Source organism: Psittacula echo (genome assembly GCF_963264785.1).
Source record: "Psittacula echo genome assembly, chromosome: 1".
Classification (NCBI taxonomy): Eukaryota; Metazoa; Chordata; class Aves; order Psittaciformes; family Psittacidae; genus Psittacula; species Psittacula echo.
In genome coordinates this window covers 105,917,530-105,940,274 of record NC_137735.1, presented here as the reverse complement: position 1 = coordinate 105,940,274, position 22,745 = coordinate 105,917,530, and the positions used below count along the sequence as shown (strand labels likewise).

The following is a 22,745-nucleotide window of genomic DNA, read 5'->3' as shown; positions in this document are numbered from 1 at the left end:
AAAATGAGATTTTACATCAGGCAGGGCAATGTCCGTAACGCTTCTCAGGTTGAAGACAGAACCTGAGCAAGTCAAGCTTTACCGTCGAACTGTAGTAATTAATATTTTGGATTACTGTGTTGCTGTAAGAACAGTAAATCTGAGTATTACAGTGAATACAGGAAGTCCAAGTTTAAAATCAGATTATCAGATATCTTTGTAGATATTCTTGCATATTGTTGCAACCATCAGAGCATATTATTTGTAAACAATATTAAAATACAGAAAAAAAGTCATGCCTTTAAATGATAAAAGCACAAAATAACATACAGAAAATTCACTGGATTTCTTTTTTTTTTGGTTGGTCGGTGAGGAAGTAATAATTTATTTATGTCAGGGTGTAGGTGACAGTTTGCCATTTTCTTAGTTACTTTTTCTAAGTAAAAGATATAACAAAGTTTTATGACATTATTTCCAGTGGTGGTCTGAGGTGTGTATGCTGCATCTGCAGATTTGTAGACTTAAGCTGCAAATATGCCAGGAGGCAATTTTTTAAAGAACCTGTTGAAGAGGATCCAAGTTAAGATTTCTGCTTCCCTGCTTCAATCTTCAGGAGTACTAAAAGAAAGATTAGGATTTGATCATGAAGGCATTCAGAGGCATGCGTCCGACTCTTCAGAGAGAGCACTGCTATGGGCCCTGGGCAGCTCCAAGATTTGGGTTAGAGGTGTGCTCAGTTTCTGCAAGAAATGGCTTCTCATGCGAAAACAAACAAGGTCAGGACCTGGCAGGCAATAAGTCTTGTCTGTATTAACTTTTGTAGTTGGACAGGTTTTTCTGCCACTGAATGTAAGGAGTAATTACCATATTCCCCCCTTTTTAATACCTAGGCTATAGTAAAACCACTACATGTAAAGTTCTGTTATTACACCTTATTTGAAGCAATACTGTGTATTAGGCTGGTAGAGTCAAACTCCTGGTCCATGGGATTGTTTCATCTGGTCCACTTCCTTTCTGTGGCAGATTAAACTCTCTGCTCTGATTAGGTTGCTTTCAATAGAATCATTTTACTTTAGTAGAGCTAGAAGTGGGACAACGCTGGTTTGAGTTTTCAAACATAGATCTAAGGTATGTTTGAAGGGAAATATTGTAATAAGGGATGGGACTCAAGCAGAGGAGCAATTTGCACAAGGTCATAGGCATGTTGTGAAATATAACCAAAGATTCCAAGTTCTGGACCAGGTTTTATAAATGTTGATCTGGTAAGATGTTCAGTGCTAAGTTGCATAAATTGTTTTATCTCATGGTAAGTCTGGGAGTAAGCCAGATGTGACAAAACTAGTTAGTTTTTTAAAGTTTTCATGTGTCAAATGTGTGTTTTCTTAAGTGTGTATTTAAAGATGCAGAATTAAGTTTATTATTACAAAAACAAAGTGCTGAAGAGTTTTATGCATGCTGGCATTACTGTCATGCTCATACATAGGGTGGAACCTCATTGACACTGGCAAGTATAATTACTGATTTGTAATTAATTTGTTCTTCATTTGTAATGGAGGTGTGAGATAAAATCCTTCCTCCTTTCTTCAACCAGATAGCTGAAGCTACAGAAGTCACCACCCAAAGCACATATACTTGTTAAAGTCCGAGCAAAAGCTGAGCGGTGTTACCCAAGAAGCTTCACAGAAAGAAATTCAGCATCAACTGGGTGAGCTATACAGGCCTAAGTGACCAGAATAACAGAGAATATAGGACAAAAACCTCAGTCATAGCCAGACAAAACCTGTTACATTGACCCAAGGACAATAAAAATGAGCGTCCTACTGAGCACTGTTCTCTCTGAAAACTGTAGTCAGAGAAACTCCTGCTATTTGATTTCTCCTGTGTCCAGGAAAACAAGAATTTATAAATTCTTTCTCAATAAATGATCAAGAAAATGCCTTATACTATCTTAAACTTTCCTTTATAGTGGAAATAGCCCTTAAGTCTCCAGAACTGTTACATTACTTGTGACTAAGGATAACCTGGTATCATTAGGTGGATCCAACTTCCAAAATGGAAATTTGTGATAGGTCTTCCTGTGGAGCCGTGGTGCAAAAAACAATCACATTAAAAACCTGCATCCTCAAAAGAGACCAGAAAGAATTGCTGTGACTTCTAATACAAGATCTAGAAGCTCTGTGAATAGAATTAAAGCGATAATAAAAATGCCGTCTTAAAAAACAAAAAAACCCAAAAAACAAACCCTTGGGTGCATCAGAAGGAGTGAAAGCAAAGAGGTTTCCTAAGTGAACACTTTGAATGATCATTTGCAGATGAAAGTGAAACCTTTTATGGGCAGCAATTAAAACTCTCTGGACAAGTCTGGGAAATGAGCAGGCAATATACCCACTCTCAAACAGCAAGGTGAGTCAATGGGATGGTAGAAAACATACTTGCTCTGATCCTGCTCTGTTTCTCCACAAAATACAGCTGAGGAAAGCTTCGGATTGCTTTGTGTTTGAGCTTCAGCAGAGACTTGACTTTAGAAATGAACTTGAAGATCACTTATCTTGCAGATCAGTTATCTAAATGTGGAAAGATAGGTATAAGAAAACAAAGGGAAATTTAGAAGGTGACGAAGTATGACAACATTTTTGAACTACCTGGGGAGAACTTCTGTTGGTGCTTAGAATTCCTGACATTTTCAATGTAATTTATCTAAGGAAGAAGCACAGAGTCAGGACTATGCTGAGGCGTCTTGAGAACAACTTGCCATTTGGTTGTAGGAATTACTAGGGCTTCGCTTTTACAGGCGTTCACAGATCTGGGAGCAGCAGGGTGACCTTGATGCCTCACCCAGATGAAGTCTCTTTGGAGGCTAGTTCCAGGTGCAGCTTTAGGTAGAAGATCAAATAATTATTTCAAGGAATGACTCTGTTGAAAAAGACATCACTTTTTCTTTCCTTCTCATAACATGCAAAACCTCCTGAATAAGATGCAAACCTCTTGAATCATCCACTTGAAGAATGTATTGTTCCTGGAATGGACTTCAGAGCAGCCAAAAGCTTTCCCAGGAGAGCATCTGGAGAGATAATTGGCTCTTGCAATCATCTTAAAGTGTAGCATCCCCTGAGAATGGCAAGATCAAGTTTTTCTGTTTGCATCAGGCAAGCCGGGAGTGTAGAAACAAGATAGTATGTGGGAGGTTATATTAGTTCAGAAATTGTACTGTGGCTTTGAAAATACTGAATTTGGGGGGGCTGCAAGAATCTTAGCTGATCAAGTACCATTTGGTGAAGTAGAAGCAGGATGTGGAAGAGAGTGCAGGAAATGTGATGTTTGCAAGATAGGAGAGAGAGAAATCCCCGGTGCAACAGTATCTTGTTGGGGCATCGATGGAGTGTGTTTTTGAAGAGCTCAGGGTTTTTTTTCTGCTGGAGAATTGATAGTTATGATTGTCCATTGGCATGATCATGACTTATTTCACAAAATAGCCTGACACTTGTAAAGTCAGACAACAAAGGACTCTGGAAAAAGAAGAGACTTTGCTGAGTGATTTTTGTAGGTTTAGAGTCAAGAGTGAGCCATCTGTGGATCAAAGGAGAATTTTAAATTCAAAGTATCTTGCTAAGCCTTCGAGACTGTGGGCTTCTGTAAAAGATGCAGTAGCTCAGTGTGCCCACTATCTGGGTGTGGGAGCATCATTAAGGACTCATACCTACAACTGCCTAATTTAATAAACTCAAGGAAATTAGGGCACTATATCCTATTGCCTTTGAGGAACTTAAAAGAGGAGTGGATGAGAACATGAATTATACTCCAGAAGCTATTTTGTTTCAATATAAAGCAAATCTCTATTTTAAAGATATTTTGGGGTGATGTGGACTGTACAAAAGATCAAACACTAGACTGGAAAAGCTTGTTCAAGCCTGTTTGGTAGCATGAACATTTCTTGAACAGGAGAGCCTAAGGAGTTCATGGATTGACTGGATGTGAGTGGGACATAAACAAATCAAGGAGAACTCAGTCTCAGTTGCACTTTGTACCTTCTTTTTGTATGTTGTTGATATACATGCATTATAATAGTCTAGCTTGTAGTGACAAGTGCGTGGATTAAAGATCTGCATGGAACTGATTAAAGTTTATGTCCAGATCAAAGAATGAAGAGCAGCATTTCCAGCAAGCTCGGCTGAAGGAAAGTATTTTTTCAGTAGCTGTTTTTCATCTATTATCTTGGTTTAGCAGATGTCATAGAAGAACTAGAGGTATTTATCCCCTTAGCCTGAAAGAACTGAAAATACCTTGTCAGTACTTCTTTCCAGTCATTTGAGTTCTGTGAGGATGCCAAAGATATTGTATTCTCAGACTTGCCTGAATGATGAAATGTGTTCAAGTATCTTCAAATACTGTCAGAGTGGTCTCTGCACCTTGGCTGTGGTATCTGGGTAGGTAGATGATGTTACCTGTTGAAGGAGTTTTGGAATTTCTATGTTCTGTCTGCTTTTGCTCAAGAACAGGATGTTTCTATGTGATGGTAGTTTTAGGAATCAGATCTGAGTGCTTATTTTCTAAGGACTGATGAAGGCACTCATTATTTCTAAAAACAGGTGCAGTTTTTTCTCCCTGACTTTTGCAGCCAGAAGAACTATGGATCTGTTATGTGAACTGGACCTTAAATATCTTCTATGAGTTCTTGGCCCTTCTCTATCTAAATGGGACTGAATTCTTCTCAATGATATGAGGTAGGCTATTTATTTTAGTTGAAGAAGAGGGAGGATGGTTTTCCTATGCATCAATTATATATGTTGGTAGCTCTTTCTGTGTGGTGTTTGATGCTGGTCTCTGGGCTATGCAGCCTGAGCTGGTTCACTGCAGTTCTCCATTTCCAGCATTTAATCTACTGTGTAAGTTGTGGAGCAGCAGGAAGCCAGTTTTGTCCCCATTACTGAGCTCTGGTGTCCTGAAAGAGCAGCCTGTGCTGGCAGTTGCATGCACCTTTGTACTACTGATGCTGCTTCTGCCACAGCACTTGCAGTTTGTGTGACTGGTGGGAGGATGTTGAAGGGAAAATCTGAGCAGTAAGGAGTCCATGGGACCCAAACAGTAGGTAACAAATGATTATCTGTTATCACTAAAGATTCAACCTTATTATGCACAGTTTCTGCTTCTAGGGTAGTTTGAAAAATCAAGCAATTCTGAATTTCAGGGTGCCAATGAGCTTTGGTTTCCTGTTTGTTTGCAGGAAGGAGGAGATGCTCTGTTTTTTTCCCAGATTAGAGATTTATCTTGGGAGATGGGCAGATGACTCTACCACTATCCAGTCTCTAGACTGAAGGTAGAACCTTTCAGGATAAACAGTGTATGTGAAGGGACTGAGGGTTGTCTGGAAGAAGCTGACAGGCTCTTTATAGTGGTATAGATGTAAATGACTTGAGATAATTTCTGTAAAGGCTGAACTCTCCAGGGAAGGGCAGTGGTCAGGACTTCGACACTGCCCCAGCTAGCTAGTGGCTCTTTGTGTTCTGAAGATAATGTTCCCACCTTAAACTGGAACCTGAGTGGCCAGATGACTTTTTATGTGTCTGTATTTCTGATTCACTTAGCACTAATGTGGAAGTAACTGCTTTCAAACGGCCCTTGGCCAGAGAGCATTGCTAGGCGGTGCTGGGAAGTCTTAATTTACTTCTGCCACTTTTGCTAATGTGCATTGAGAGGAGGGGAAGTGGGATATTTGTGCCATCCTTACAGGTGGTGAGCTGAGCACTTGGCAGTCAGGTGTTTTCTCTGGGCACTGTGTTGCCAGAGGAAGTCAGCAGAGAATTTGATCCAAATGCCAGTTAAAAGTCTCCTCCACAGCTATGACAACATCTGTACAAATTTAGTTGGCGGGAACTTCCGCACGACTTTGGTGAACATAAGTGCTGTGATACCTTTTTCTAATTTCAGGATGACAAGTTGGATACAAACTTTTCTTTTGTATAAACACAGAGCTTTACATACAAACAAATAGTTATTTTCAGTGCTCATTTCCTAGAAAAAAAATCGAACTTCAAAGGTAAAAATAAACAAAAATGTTCTAAAACCTCTTCAGATTGAAGATCAGGGAAAAAAAAATAAACAACAAAGGCTCAAGCTCACTTCCAATTCACATAATTGCTAACACAGAGCTGCAGACCAGCTAGATGAAGTGCACATTGTGAGGCACAGGAACGATTTGTACTCCTTATAAGTTGCCAGAGTGGCAAGGAGCATGTACAAATGCAGTGGAATAAATCCTCATCTCTGCTTTCCATTTTTCTAAGAAAGATCATCCATTTAGGTTTAACCAATATCTGTTTTTATCTTAAGGGTTCACAGGAGAGCAGTTAACTTTTGATGTCTCATTTAGGGCACTATACTGATGGAAGAATTTATATGTGAGTAGATTGCAGTATCAGGGATTATCCTGCCTTTTGCCTTCTTGAATAGTTTTTCAAACCACTGAGGCTGTGGATATACATTTACTCTGTAAGATATTTTTTATCCATGGCTGCATGTCGCTGTTCAAATCAAACAGTTTATATGAGTGCTGCTTAGCACTCTCTAAGCAATATGAGTTCATATACTTAAACAATTTAGTAGATGATTTGTGCTAATGGAGTTGACTGTTGCTTAGAGACAGTCAAGCTCTGAAAGGTTGTAACATGAATTGAATGAAATAGCTCAGTGTTTACTTTTGCTGTTTCCTGCATTTGGGTCCTGCATTTTATTGAATATGTGATCTATGAGTTCTTATAACTCAAAAAAGTGTCAGGCATCACCTAAATGCATGCTGTTTTGTTTCCATGTGTCAAATGAGAAGATAATAGAATTCTGCTTCAGCGAGGTACTTGGGGCAAGGCTGGCAGCTATGTTTTCCAGTTGGAGAAAAAGCTTGAGAAGAGCACGTCTGTTTTAGCAGGAGGCCAGACCTTCTGCCACTCAGGCTGAAGCATCTCACAATGTCCTCTTAAACGGAAGTGTTAATCAAAATATAGCAGACTAATTGTTTATGTGAGTGGATGAGATTACTCCAGACAATGTGGTGCTGTTTGACTTGGAGAAGAAACTGTGTAAGCCTACACAAGGCTGCATCACAGAGCTAGTTGATTGGCTTTTTGATTATGTAATAAAATCTGGAAAGGTGATAAAAATGGAGCTGATTTTTGGGTGGGGTGCTGTACTATCTTTTCAGATCAGCTTATAGCTGAGTAGTATTATTTACTATACATAAATGAATAGGGAATCATAGCTAAGGCAGTGAGTGTGTTTTTAATCTTAATGTGCCAGGCATTGGGTTGACTTCTTGTGATAAGGTGTCCGAGAGGGTTGTGGAGTGATAAGGAAAACGTTAGAATAGTTTTACTGTGCTGAATATTATTGCACAATATTAGGCTGACTTTAGCAGGACTTTTAAAATGGGGTTGTGTACTGCAATTAGTTTATTTAACTTGAAACTAGATGGGAATTTTGGCATCTCCTTTATTTTTGTGTTCACATTCTCCTTCCAGGGAAACTGCCCAGTAGCAGGGCACCTTGCTGCTGCAGTCAAAGTCACTATGGGAGCCACGGCAGCATGGATACAAACCTCAGGATCTCAGGCTTGCCTGTAATTGCATTTAAGACTATACACTAACATAAAGAAATGGAATACACAAAGTACCCTGAAAAGTGGAACATTTTCTTTCTGGGAAGGGCTGCTAGAATGTACCCCACTTATTTTTTCATTTTTATGTTTTTTCCATCAAGAAAATAAAAAAGAGTAGCCTGAGAGCACCGACATACCCGAAAAGGGAAACAGGTAGCTTTCTGTTGTGTGCCTCCATGGTTCTCACCACACTGGCTGAGTGCTGGTTGTGCAGGAGTAAGTAATGATGACTACTCCATCACCCACCACATTCTCACCTAGCTCCAGTTCCTTGTGGTAGCTTTTTGGTCTTCTTCAAACCAGATCCTTTCTTTTCTCCTGTTGCCACTCATGTTGTTTTCCCCAGCTCCCTCCAGCAGGTGCAGGACTCCTGCCCCCTCGTGCCACATCTCCCTGAGACACTGGGGCTGTCAGTGTGATGTCCCACTGCCGGCCTTTCCCACATGTTGGATTTTGCCCCTTCCCCACCCACCTGTTGGTTGAGGGCATGTTTTGGGCAGTCATGGTCATAAAAACTCCCAGTGGTTCCTTGGAAGTTGCAGTCAGGGCTCTGCTCAGGGCGCAGAGGAGCTGGCCCTGAGGTCCTCCCTCCGCAATGCCTCCTGCCAGCCAGTGCTAAGCAGCTGCTTGCCCAGCATTGTGACAGGCCCTGGTGGTGAATGGAGAAGGGGAAATGATTTTTCTTTTTTTCCCCAAGCATACAATGAAAGGAAGCACTGTAATAAACACAGTGAGGTAAAAAAGCTTTCCCGGCACTTTACCTTCTAACACTTCTTCATCCTGTTTCTCTGCTCCAAATCCCACTCGGCAGGACTCTGGTGAGGGGAGGGTCACATCCAGTGCCTGACCAGCTGGCTTCTGCCCCTGCCAGCCCTGGGGCTCAGATTTCTTAGGGCAGAGTGACCGGAGAGCCCTTGCTTGCTGCTGGGAAGGGCTGCTGATGTGATGCTGTAGGCTGTGTTGGAGGGGCTTTGCTTTCCCAGCTGGTGTAGAGGCTGTGTGAAAGCCTCACTTTGTCCAGTCAATGGGAGGAAGGGCACCTTTCCCTTTGATCTCAGCAAAAGAAGGTCTGTGTACCTTAGCACATTGGAGCCAGTATAGAGCAGCGACGTTTCACTGTGGACGTAGCAAAAGAAATAATAAAGTGTCCAGAAGTTAAGTAAAAGACAAGGGGGGTGGGTGGAAGGGAGGGTGGGGAGAGGAAATACTTGGAGATGTCTGCAGTGCTTCCTGTTTGTTTCTGAAAATTATGAGTCAGATCCCTACCAACAAAAGAGAGGGTTTTGAAAAATAGTTATAAAAAAGTAGTCATGCATGGATTCGTTCTCTTGGCCCTCTGGTTTCTAAGCTTTCAAAGCTGACGGCCATTTTTCGTGTTTCTCTGGGTGGTGGTGACCGCAAGCAACACGTGCTGTTTGCCTTTTCTGTGAAAGTAAAGGTTTCTTTAATATATCATCTTACAGCATCAGGAAGTAGGCCAATAAGAAAGATACCAAAAGTTGCAAGATTTAGAACAAAACGTGTGATACCATCGCAGTTCTTCTAGAGTTGATTGCTATGACTTTAAAAACTTTTGCAACATGAGTTAGTTGTAACCTTCAATCTGGTTTGCCTTTCTTTGTGATATATACTTTGACACGGGAGGAAGAAGGTGTGCTGTGTATCCCTGGATCGTGTTTGGGAATAACAGTGCTTTCCACTCACTGATTCAGAAGGATGAGCCTTGCTCCTTTTTCCTAACTAAAACGTAGTCCACATCTTTAAAACTCGTGGATTTAATGGGATTGTAATGTGAGCATTAATAAGTGTATGTACAGGCATTAATGCGCTTAAAAGGAAAAATGAAGTGGATGCCATTCTTCTATTTACCTGTATATATCACTGAAGCACAGGCTTTTCTAGAAGATGTGATGTCTTTGTTTCTCTGCCAGTTAATTCCCAGTAAGTGTACGTAAGTGATAAAAGGACTGCAGCTCTCCAAATAGAAAGCACTTATTTGCAGGCATTTTTCCTCTGTTACGGTGTCAGGATAAACTGTGCTAGGAGACCTGGAAGCACTTCTTTCAGCTGAAAAGAATGCTGCAGAACTGGAGGGCCTTAATGTAGAAGGCCAAACTAATTTCTTTAGAACAGAGCTTGTTGTTAAGACACACCTTAGTAGGTGATACAACATTTGGACCATTGACAGCACAGCCTGGGAGTCAGCGCTCTTCAGTGATCAGCAGAGTTGTTGCCCTGATGTTTATGTAGTGACATAAATCCCATCCTGTCCCAGCTCAGCATAATGTCAGTACCGAGAGTGCAGGTGGAAGCGCTAGGTCAAGGATGAGACCATTTTCAAATTTTCTGCCATGTCTCTACTAATAAACACATGCTCACGTGTGCTCTGGGGTGCTTGGGTGCAGTGGTTGGTACCAGCAAACTGTTCAGTTTCCTGGTGTGATTTTGGCACTCATGCTGTCCCCGGATCCTATGCAGGAGCAGAGATGGAGGGTTCCTGGAAGCTCCTCCTGGAGTGTACAGCCACCATGGCTTGAATGCTGAGGTCTGCTGAGGTAAATGTAGGGTTTTCTATGCTGCTTGGCCTCAGCCTTTAGGAGTGTTCTTGGGCATGTTGAATTTGTGGTTGTGAGTCTAGTGTCACAGTGTTAAGACCAGAGGGGATGCCAGCCTGCACAGTGGTCAATTGGAGAAAAGTCTGAAGCGGTTTTGAGGTATGAACCTGCTTATTACATCATTTTCCATTTTTAAAATGCTAGCCAGGAAGGAGTCACTCCAGTAGCAGAGCAATGCATTGGTTCTTTTTTCACCTTCATACCCATATACCTGCACGGAAGCTGCTGTTTTGCTTATGGCTGCTCGCTCTTTTACTTTCCTGCTTTCCCAACTTTTTCTCCAAGCATTTCCTCTTCAGGTTGCTGCTTAGTGGTGGTACATGTAACTCTCTTAAGCGAGCATGTACAGGTTGGGTGTAGGTGTGGCAAAAGGCTCCGAGAGCTGCTCCCAGCAACTGGGAAAGCAGCTCTGAGAGAATCTGGAACAGCTCCCAAAATGATCTCTCCCAAGTAGGAAACTGGCTCTGCTCAGTTTAAAAACACGTAAAAAGAGTCACTGCAATTTTTCAGCTGATTTTTTTTTTGGAGGTGTTTTTTAACTTGCTGCAGAAGGAACAGAAAAGTGAAGAAGAGAATATGCAAAATACCTGGCCCAGCTGCAAAGAATTGTAAACATTTGTCATTGCAAAATGAACATAATAAAATCTATTGTTGGGAGAATTGGAACACATGTTGATGTGAAGTTATCTCTTATCCTTTAATAACTGTGCATAGTTCTCATTACCATCAGTGAAAGCTGGACACATATCAAAGGGTGAGCAGACCTAGTTCAGTGACTTTGTGCAAACCAAGTCATTGTCCCCGGAGGCAGGAGTAAATGCTGAAACCAGCAGCAGGATTTTGGGAGCTGAATTACATGTTGTGTACAAGCTTGATGATGGTTGCGCTCTTAAACCTGAGACCTGTCTCCTTTTATCTGAAAGCAAAACTAGGCAGTGCTCTACTTCCAGAGCATTGTCTCAGCAAGAAGGTGGTTGGGGAAGGTTCAAGTACCCAGTGTAAAGCCCAAGTTTGTCCCTGGTGGCAGGATATAGTATGCCATGTGGAAGGGAGCTGTGGCTGGTGTGGGTTCAAGTTGTGATGCATGGTTATGGTGGCACAGTATTGCTGGTTGGCCTTGAAGAGAGCCTCTGGGCAGCTAAAGGAAGGTAGACTAAGGAAAGAATATAAAGAGAACTAGGTCAATGCTGAGTTATTGTAGAAAAGGGCTGTTTGACTAACTTGAGTAGAATTACACTTGTTTGCAGTAGCTCAGGACTTGTCACCATTTGAAGGCCTCTGAAATAAAGAGAGTCCTTTCTTCGTTCAATATCCTGACATATAAAAGAGTTTGTAACATAGCACATTTGGGTATCTATTATCTAAAAAAGGGGAACTTTTTTAGCAAAATGTTAGGCACAGAAGATTGGCCATTGCTGTGTGAAACAAACACTGCAAAATGTGTAAAATATCAGCATTTTGATCAAGAAATGTTTTCCACGTGCATTTTTACACAGTGTGGCATGGATTGGTCTGCCAGATTATTACTATCTATGTTACAAGATAGAGAAAAAACTTGGTTTGATATCCAGGATCTAGATTCCAAGTTGTGTTTGCAGGATCAGTAATTTGTATATATGTATTTGTGTATGTATGTGTTTTTCTATATGTACCTTATTGTCCCAGAAATTGTTGAGGTTTGTTAGAGACCTTACAGTAGCATTGGAGGCTGGTTTGCTTAAACAACAATATTTTTACATTATGCTGTTTCAGTCAAAAGTAAGTTTCCCAGTTCTTGCCTTTTGCTTATGCTTCCTTTATACAATGTGTTGCTGTTTTGACGTGTAGGTGTGAATGCTTTCATTACCATTTTCAGTGATGAAGTCACTTTTGGATCACTGGACAGATATTGGCATTTCCCAACAGTATTTTTCTGCATAAACCTTTCTGTCTGTTTTCATTAAATGGTGTTAACAGTGGCAAATTCAGACTTTCCAATTCCTTTCATTAGTGCACAGTTCTTCAAAACAGTCCTTTCAAGAGGATGTTCACAAATACGTGCCATGGAGCTGTATACACAGCTGGGCAAAAAGCACAAATTCTTATGGTGGAAGCTGAACGCAGAGTTTCTTTTGAATGTGATTATTTTCTCTATACTGCTGGCTTTGCTTTGCTGTTTCTGGCTGAATAGGTAACCTTGCAATGAGTTCTATGTGTCTACTTGATTTTGAGACCAGTGATGCTATTAATAGGTCCTCTTCTTTGAAGTCACTATGTACCATAGGAATTTAAGCTACTCAGTCTGATAGGGACTGATGAGTGAACTACATGCTTAAAATTCATGTGAAGATGCAGACTTGCATAAGCCCAAAAATTCCATTTTTGTTTAACAGTGGTCACAGTGTCAGTGTTGCTAATGTATGTTATATCAATATACCTAGTAATTCTACTTCATCCATATGTTTACACATTGGGAGCGCATCCATATGTTTACACATTGGGAGAGCTGAGTGGCAGACCTGCTATGCGTACTTAAGGTGTAAGCAAGCGAGTTAAAGTTATGTGTTTAATCTTGATTTTCTGATTTACTTCTAAGTAAGCATCGTGTTTGTATTGGGCCAAATCCTAGACTTGTTGTAGTATTTGCATTCAATATGTAGCTAGTTGGAGTAAGGATTAAGTAGAAGAACTGTGGAAGTTAGATTGTTCTTAAACACTTTGACGAAGGATGCCTCAGATGCTCCTAAAATAAACAGAAGGAATATTTGGAGATTATCATGGATGTTTGCTGTATGTGGCCTTTGCCCTGAAAAGCATGAATATAAAGCCTCTGTTGAATACTGTATGTGGGATAACATTTCAAATAGACTGCTGAGCGAATGAGCAGATGATGACATTTTTTGAATTTTAATGTATGATAATATGCTTGAAGAAGGAATATTTTAATACCTATGTTTATTTCTGCAGTGTCCCACTCTTTAAAGTCTTGCCTTAAAATGATCTGATTTCCAGTTTTAACAAAATTGGAGTAATTAATACAGCTTTCTTTACTGTCTTCATTTTGTGTACAATTAACTAAAGTGGTCCTTCACAACTGTCCTTGTGAGCAATAGCTGAGCAAGCTTAATTGCAACTAAAGGGAGGTTTTTCTCTTTTGTTCCACCACCCCTCAGTGGCTGGCATCTTTTGAGATAGACTGCATCAGCATAAACATTTTCACCCTCAAATATATACTGTAGGTGATGCTGGCTCTTTTAAACAAAAGATTTTGCAGACTTCAAGAGATATGTATTCCTTGTACCCTATGTGTAGGGACATTAACATAACATTTTCTCTGCTTGGTGGAAACCCGGTAGGGAGTGTGCTCCTCCAAGAGTGCAGCCTTGTTTCGCCGAGGGGTGCACAGAAGGAAGTTAGGTGGGGCAGGAGGAATATCTCAACCAGATCCACCCGGGTTTCTTGCTGGCATCTCAGCCAGGCACAAGAAAAAATGCCAGGTGTTCAGGTTGAACTAGGAGGAAAGCCTTGCAGAACATTAGTACCTCTGTCCGAAAATGGTTGGGGGTTGCACTTAACAAGTTTTGCCAAACCGTAGTCCTCTTACAAGTAGCCAGTAGACAAGGGAGAGAGAAAGGCTGTGTCAGGAGGATGTTTCATGCTCTTATTTTACACATCTGCCCTAGAGCAGGTTGTTATTGCCCTCTGGAGGTGCCTGTCTCAATCTTGACTGAAAAAAGATCCCAGATGACGGATTAAAGCTAGACATCTTACACTTACGTAGCTGAACTCAGGCCACCAGAATGCCATTTGCCATCCTGTATCCAGGTGAGCTTGTCTTGGCAGTGGTGAGCTTGCTGGTCGTGGGCTCCCTTCTTTTGAAGGGTCTCCAATATAGCCATGCACTTGGTGCTGACGCTTGTTATTTAATAAACAGCACTTCGCCCCCCAGTGCACTTTTGGGAAGGTAGGATCACTGGAGTTGAAATCTTGGCCTCAGAGAGATCAGTGGAGAATTTGCCAGCAAGTTCAAAGAAAGCCAAGATTTCACCTAAAAAAGAAAATGCCAGTAACAGAAGAATTGTCCAATCTCCCAGGTGATGCACACTGTTAGTGGGTCTGTGTTCTGCAAGCCACTCCTGCTTTCAGAAAGCTTTCCTGCTAATCACTTCATATCCTTTCCATTTCTTAGCTGTAGAAGAATGTCTTAATACAAATTTCATCCAAAACAGTATGTTTTCCCATGCAAGGCTTTCTTCTATTGAATGCCTTTAGGCTATACCACAGCATCCTTGTATGGCAGAGTTTCACTTTTCATATTAAAAAAAAAAAAAAAAGGGAAGGAATCAGACATTTCCTCAGTTTTATGGGAATGTAATTTGTTTTTCAAAGGTACTGAGACAGTCTGAAGCCAGAACAAGCCTAGGAGCACACCCGCAGCATTTTGGAGGAGTGTAGAAGGACTTTGTGTGACTGGGGAATGAGCTGGGTGGGGTGGGCTGGCACACCTCCTCCCATTGACACTTCCCAAGTCCCCTTTTGACAGCAGAAAATAGGTATGCTTGGCAGCACTGCGAAGTGACTTAATGTGTGTTGTATTCTTGTGAGGATCTTGAAATACTGTGTGAATGTTTATTTACTTGGCAAAAATTAGTATGCCCAAGATAAGCTCAGTGCCATTTTCCTTGTGCTTAAATGACTTAATTATTATGCGGGCCGAGAAAATTGCAAAACTGAGACTAAAATTGAAGAATTGTTCCCCCCCCTGCACTGTAATCACCAAATAACACTTTATTTAATAATTTATTTTAACTCTCCTTACAATTTATGTCATTTTGTACAATGCTTTAAATGTAACTGTAACCACAAAAAAGGATTAACAAATCCTACTGAACAGGTTCCTGAAGCCTTTACAAGCTAAAAGCATGACTGGGTATAATACAATACAAAAGAATAACAAAGTGGCATTCAGGATTTATAGCTGGATTACTTAATTGAATCAGAAAAACTTCAGCTTTCTGGTTTTGTTTTGTTTTTTCCCCTCCATCATGCAAGCCTGCAGGTGCAGTTATGAGAATATATGAATGTACGATCAGATAAAGAAAAAAACCTTTAAGGCTGATTATTAGCACAATTGTTAGCGCAACTGTGGAGCTGCCTACTAGCATGCTGTTGTTTCGTTTCTCAGTATGCGCCTGGTGCCTTGCTTTCTGCCCTTCTGTCTCCATGGCATTCGATAATGCAATTCAGAGTGGCCTGTGGGAGCATTTTTCAGCATGGTGAGAATGGCTGAGTGTTTCTGATCTGTGTAGCTGAGATGGTTCATGGTGAAATTTGTCTGCTGTTTAAGACACTTTGAGAAGTCTGGAATACTTTTACATGCATAGAATTTTGTTTTTCCAGTGCAGGAGTACAATCCTGAGTAATGTGCTCTAGGTGAGCCTGCTTGAGCGGGGAGATTGGACTAGATGACCTCCTGTGGTCCCTTCCAACTTCAACTGTTCTGTGATTTAATAGCTTCTTTCAACCTGTGTTAAGCTTTACGTTTATTGCAATTAAAGTTTATTTAGAAAGGAAAGAATAAAGCTGCTGAAGCTAGAGGCAGGCAGGAGTCAGACTTTGTGTCTCTGTCTGTACTGCTGGACCTCATTGGCATGTAGTGCAGTTCTTGTTTAAATATTATGAATTGTGATCCTCCCGTTTATCAAAAGGGATTTTTAACAAGGAATCTTCCTAAATGGTACAGAGGCTTAGTAGTCCTGCTGTAAGTGCAAAGAAGATCCTTTTTATTTTCTGTGCAAGTTGGGGTTAATGTGGGAGACCCTGAAAAATCACACATGTGAAAAGATGATGAAAAATTTGCCTGCGGAAAGGAAGGAAACAGGAAAAGGGGCAAATTTCGTACAGTGGAGCTAAATCATAGAGCTGTAAATCATTTGAATCAGAACTGTTAGTCAAAAAGGAATATGAACTCACATTTTGAGAAGGGTGAGGTATGATGACTGTAGATTTTTGGCAAGAGACTGCTTGAAGCAAGCAAGAAGTGGGCTGACGCAGATGCCTGATAAGAAGCTCAATGAGATGAGAAGTGGGTGGACTTGGAGAAGAACTGGGTGGACCTGATTGTTTTGGCACTTGGGTATTTGATGCTTGATTTCCAGGGCAGCAAAATTTTAATAACCTATTGTTTGTTATTGGTTGGCTTCTTAGTGATATGACTAGAAGCTCTCTTCCCAAATGGTTACTGTGTGGAGCATGGGAGAGACTTTGTAGCTGCAGTTAGGAGGAGAAGAAGGTGCTCTGGAGGAGTGTTTTTGATAAGGACGTTGTGTATGTGAAGAGATGACTGAGGAGGAAAGGAAGGAGAGGTTTTGAGGGCTGGTCTTTTGTTCACAAAGGGGTGTTGAGGTTTTGTGTCTTTGGGGTGTAGCCTCAGCATGATTTGCGAACTGATGTGGAACAAAGATGTATTGCTTGGCTCCAGTGACAATTAAAATGTCCAGCTCATCTTACTGATGTCTGTTATCAATATTGCCCCCTCTTCCTGCTGCTGTCAGGCCTTATGCTGCTCAGAACAGTGAAATAATGATACCACTAAGAGTAAAAGCTGACAACTGAGTGTCTTAGATTGAAGATGTTGCCTCTAGGTTAATTTATTTAGCTTTTTGAGGAGTAAAATACTCTATATATGTATAAAGAGTACCAAGCCGAGTTCTACTCATCCTCATATATTGTAACAGGCATCAGTAGCTGGGTCTTGTACTTTTTGACAAGTTAGGCACACATTCATGTATGTATAGGTATATGTATGAGAGTCTGTGTGCTTGTGTGTTTGTTTAGGTATTGTTTTGCTTAATAACATTGGTTATGAAAAGTGGAAGTCTGTTGGTAGGAAGGGAAAAAGTACATTTCAGGAAGACTTTTTTAAATTGAAGGCACAAAGAGAGGATAAATGGACATTATGTAGCTCCTTTCTTGGACAATCTAAAAAGCGTCTTACATTGTGAAAGAGCCCTAAAATGCATAAGATCCATCATCATTCCTTTCTGTTTTTTCTTTCACTGTTTTTTGTTCTTCCAGAACGTAACTCAGTAGTAAATTTAAAATAACTCATCATTGTGAAGAGTTTTTCTAGGTTTATAGCTGTACCAGTATTCCTTGATCCTCATGCTACATCTGCAAGTTCCTAGAAACCTTTGGTGTGTTTACCTTTAGCCTGTGTTAAGTAATCAGAGGAGCTTGTAGGACATGAAGACTCACCCAGCATACGTGATTCATACCTGAAAACCCAGATACCATTAGTCTCTTTTGCCAACATACCTGCCTTATCAGTTACACTGCTACCGCTTAGTCTTGCTCCTGCCATTGGTGCAGCCTTCCTCCTATTTCCCCAAATACAGTGAGTCTCCACTGGTTCTTCAGAGTCTCACTCTGTCTGTTCTTGTGAAAGTCCCTACAAAGACTGCTGCTGCACCCGGTAGAAAGATTTAGTGGGACTTACTGCAAGTTGTTATTTCCCTGCTTCTGCCCAGTGCTCAGGGAGCGGAGTGATGTTAGAAACTGTATAGGTAGTCTGAAGTTGTTTATATTAGGCAAACTCTGAAAACAAATGATGAATAGTATTAGAAGAAGTTGGTCCTGTCCTTTTGATGCTGAAACAACGAGAGGCACTATATTTGAAATGGCTTGTAAATATGTTTACACAGGTGCTACCTTCTAAATGGAATTCACCGCTGCAAGATATTGAATGCATATACGCATTTGGCTTTGCATGTGGTGAGAAAGGACAGATTGAACTCCACCAAAGAAGGGAGAAAAATGAACATATTTGTGCTTTGACCACTTTACATGATATGGTGCACTATCCTGGCTAACACTAACAGAGAGTTGAAAGCTGCCTTTGCTTTCCCCACCTGCCTCTGCTGAGAAGCACACCTTAACTCACAGGCTTTCCTTTAGATAGTTTCAGTTCTCATTTAATGTGGTTTCGTACACTGTAGCATGATGTCTTAATGGCTTAAATACCTGCTAGTCTGTGAGGTTGGTGGTATGGTGAGGAACAGGCCTTGCTTCCCCTGCAGCAAGTGGAAAAGCTTTCCCTGGCTACAGTGGGAAAAAGACTGGGCATCAAAGACAAACAATCCCATGAATGTTTTTACTTTCAGACCACAATTCTTCAATTATTGAATACAAAGGGCTATGAATAAAGTCTGGGGCTGTAATTATTATTTTGACTTTCCTGATGATTTATCTTGGGTACCAGTGAACTACTGTACAACTTAATTACTGCAGCAGTGCAACAATTACTTGGAGGCATTATTCGTAAACCAGATACTTACTGTGTTCAGGGAAGAACTTGCACAAATAAAATCTATCATACATGTGCAGGGAACTCCTGCCATTTATATGCCATCAACATATGAAAAACTGAAATGCGGTCATGTTTTATCTGCCAGGTACTGGGGCAAAAACAGTAGCAGTGTTGTCTGCAGTCCAGCTGAAGAATTGAACCCTCTGAAGGGTTCTTTGGTGATGGAGTAGCTTGAATAGAATCATAGAACAGTTCGGGTTGGAAGCGGCCTTCAAAGCTCATCTAGTCCAACCGGCCTGCAGTGAGCAGGGACATCTTCAACTAGATCAGGTTGCCCAGAATGACATCCAGCCTGGCTTTGAATGTCTCTGGGGATAGCACATCCACCAGCTCTCTGAACAACCACTTCCAGTATTTTACCACCCTCACTGTAAAGAATTTCTTCCTCATGTCCAGCCTGAATCTCCTCTCTTTTAGTTTAAAACCATCACCCCTTGTCCTATTGCAACAGGCCCTGCTAAAAAGTTTCTCCTTGTCTTTCTTATAGGCCCCTTCCAAGAACAGACAGGCTGCAATAAGGTCTTTCTGGAGTCTTCTCTTCTCCAAGCTGAACAACCTGGAAAGGAAGAAGGGGAATATTGGCATAATAATTTTGATCAGTATTTAAATAGCTTGCAAATATGATGGTATAATACAGTAAATTCTGCCTTTATCAGAGTCTTGTCTGGTGCACTTTGGAGTCCTATGCAAACCAGCGAGTGATCTTAAAACATGCTGTGCCATTGTCTGACAGAAGCTGCAGGTGCCCAGGACCTCTTGTAGTCAAGCCTGTTGTTCGGTTTCGCACATCTCAGGTGGATTGTTTGCATGCTACAAAGGTCATGAATTACTGCTTGCTTAACGCAGCCACCCAGCAGGCTTCTGCAACAAACCAACAGCTGCCTTTTGGCTCGGTATGAAAAGTGGGATTTGAATATTCTGAAATGTGTATAGGAGGAAGTGGTCTGTGTTTTAAGAGCCTCTTCTGTTCCAGTCTACAGAGCAGGCTGAAGTCTTGCATAATGTGCAATGTGCAACTCTGCTCTCACTATGGTACTGTAACAAACACATCCACCATAAACAAGTAGCTACTGAACATTTTGAAGGACATACGGTTGGAATACAGGAAGAATGTAATTGTGTGGAAATTTTGGGGATTAAGTTGTTGGAAGACTGCTTTATAGACAAAGCAGTACTTTGTTCAAGTTTTTATCCTGTGTTGTAAGACAGTTTGTAAGGAACAAAGATGTCAGAAGCTAAGGCATGGAGCAAGGTCTCAGGAGATAATGCATCTTGTCTGCCTTACCTCTGTCCTGCCATTGTCCTGCCACATGTCAATTCATCTTTCTGTGTTGTCATTTCTGTGCTGTCACATCTCTAGCATGGAAGTAGCAGCAGTTCCTTTCTCATTTGTCTTGTCTGATGTCTTTGGCTCCTAATAAGTGCAGAACTCAAGGTCTTTATCCTTGTGTCTTTAGAGAATGCTTAAATGAAAGTGATTGATATTAATCATTCAATATCTATCTTCTGAGCCTTACAAGTTTAATATGTTTGAAGTTTAACATATTTGAACACTGTAGCTAACTGCCTCAGTGTGCAGGTTCTTGTTTGTTTTTCTCAGCACCAACACTTTGTTTTCTATATGGCTTTTGTTATGGTGTTGTGGTGCTATGATGAAAGTTTTGCATTTCATCCACAGTTCTAGCTGTCACTAGGGTGCACAAGTTGTCACCAAGGAACACAAGATATTCCTTGTCAATTTCATTCAGCTTCAAATATACTGTCTTACATCCTGACAGTGCTTAAAGGTCAGACCTTACAGGTTTATTCAAAGAGCCTTTTAGGGATTTTGTTGAGGGGGGAGTACTTCTTGACATTAAAATCCTTTGGCAAAGCTTCTGTTTAAGGTAGTCTTTTCCAGCCCTGTTTCTTCTGTGGTTCCAGGTTTTAGGTGCTGTTTATAAGAATCTTTAGTCTTCTAGATCATAGACAGATCTTGCAGCACTGACTCTTCCTAAGTCCTGCTTTCCAAACCTTGCTTTGTTCTTGCTAAGCCTGGCCAAGCCTAGACTGTGAAAAATGCAACTCCATAAGACAATAGCAGATCCCCTGCCTGATCCTGGAACCGTTACTTCAGTTCTCCCTTCTCGCTGACACCTCACGTTTGCATCCAAGTATGTTATGAGAACCGAGCTGCTGACTTATAAAATTCTACCATTTTCACTTCCGTTTCTGGGAGCTGCAAGTGGGCAGCTTGTCAACAGTCAGCTTGCTAGAGGTAGAGAATTCATGGGCATGCTGGGGGATTGGTCTTGCTGCACTTATGGCTGGATGCAAAGCCTTTACCAGCTTGTATGAAAACTGAATGCATCTATTGTGTAATTTGGCTGAACCTAAATTGTGCTTTTCCTGGCAATTTCCCACAGAAAATGCTGCTAAGACTGTTGTTGTGAAGTGGCAGGGCGGTAGTGTGTCCTTAAACATGATTTTCCTGAATAATTGTTTGAAACAGGCAGATTATTTACAAGATGCTTCCTGAAAGGAAGCTGAATTTATGTTTAGGGAGTTCTGTGATAAGATTAACAATTTATATTCTTGAATTTTATTGCTTATTTAACTTCTAAAATATTGTGAGAAATAGATTTGATTTGTTTGTTAGATTTTGTGATATGGATTAAATAAATTATCATTTCAGCAAAAGAAAATGTGGTCCTTTGAGTTTTGATCGGAGCTGAAACTTAATTCCACATGCATCCCCAGAAGAAAAAGATTGGAAATGGTGAAAAGCAGTAGAATGTTTAAAGACTAAAACCCAAGGTGCTATATTGGATCCCAGATTCAAATTCTAGTTAAAACAGTGCTATGAAACAGCAGGTCACTGGAGAAACCCCCCTGCATGTCAAGATTGTGTAAGCAGGTCCACATATGCTCTGGTACCCACATAAAGTTTGCTTACTGTGCACCCCCCCCAGAAGTCCTCAGTGGGTATGCAGGAATCTGTGAGCACAGGACAGCTTGCAAGCGTAGGGCCAAGCTAACCCACAGTGCTTTAGATGTCCTTTCTTGTACCAGATACAAGTGTGCCTTCCCAACATTTTTCTTTGAGGTCTTTCTCCAGGGCTTATTTAAGTGGCTTAGAGTCCCCCTGTTGATTTTGATGGATTGTGGATTGTGCCATAGGATAAAGGCTGTGAGAATCTGAGAGGTGTAGAAAACCAAACTGTTTCTAATGAAAGAAAACAAGAATTTTACATGAAATGCTTATGTACATGATATAGCAAAAGGGACTTTGTTTTTGCAAGTTTGCCGATGACACCAATCTGTGTGGTTCGATTGATACGCCGGAGGGAAGGGATGCCATCCAGAGGGACCTCAACACGCTTGTGAGGTGGGCTGATGCCAACCTTATGAAGTTTAACCATGCCAGGTGCAAGGTCCTACAGCTGGGTCGGAGCAATCCCAGGCACAGCTACAGGTTGGGCAGAGAAGAGATTCAGAGCAGCCCTGCGGAGATGGACTTGGGGGTGTTGGTCGATGAGAAAATGAACATGAGCCGGCTTCAGTGTGCACTCGCAGCCCAGAAAGCCAACTGTATCCTGGGCTGCATCAAAAGAAGCGTGACCAGCAGGTCGAAGGAGGTGATCCTGCCCCCCTACTCTGCTCTCGTGAGACCTCACTTGGAGTATTGTGTGCAGTTCTGGTGTCCTCAACATAAAAAGGACACGGAACTGTTGGAACAAGTCCAGAGGAGGGCCACGAGGATGATCAGGGGACTGGAGCATCTCCCGTATGAAGACAGGCTGAGAAAGTTGGGGCTGTTCAGCCCGGAGAAGAGAAGGCTGCATGGAGACCTCAGAGCAGCCTTCCAGTATCTGAAGGGGGCCTACAAGGATGCTGGGGAGGGACTATTCATCAGGGACTGTAGTGACAGGACAAGGGGTGACGGGTTCAAACTTAAACAGGGGAAGTTTAGATTGGATATAAGGAAGAAATTCTTTACTGAGAGGGTGGTGAGGCACTGGAATGGGTTGCCCAGGGAGGTTGTGAATGCCCCATCCCTGGCAGTGTTCAAGGCCAGGTTGGATGAGGCCTTGGGTGACATGGTTTAGTGTGGGGTGTCCCTGCCCATGGCAGGGGGGTTGGAACTAGATGATCTTAAGGTCCTTTCCAGCCCTAACTA

General features: G+C 41.4%; 1 protein-coding gene across 1 annotated transcript in view; it reads left to right on the top strand.

The window, feature by feature from the left end:
- Positions 1-22,745, top strand: part of ITPR2 (inositol 1,4,5-trisphosphate receptor type 2) — a 265,600-nt gene that overhangs the window by 10,483 nt on the left and 232,372 nt on the right.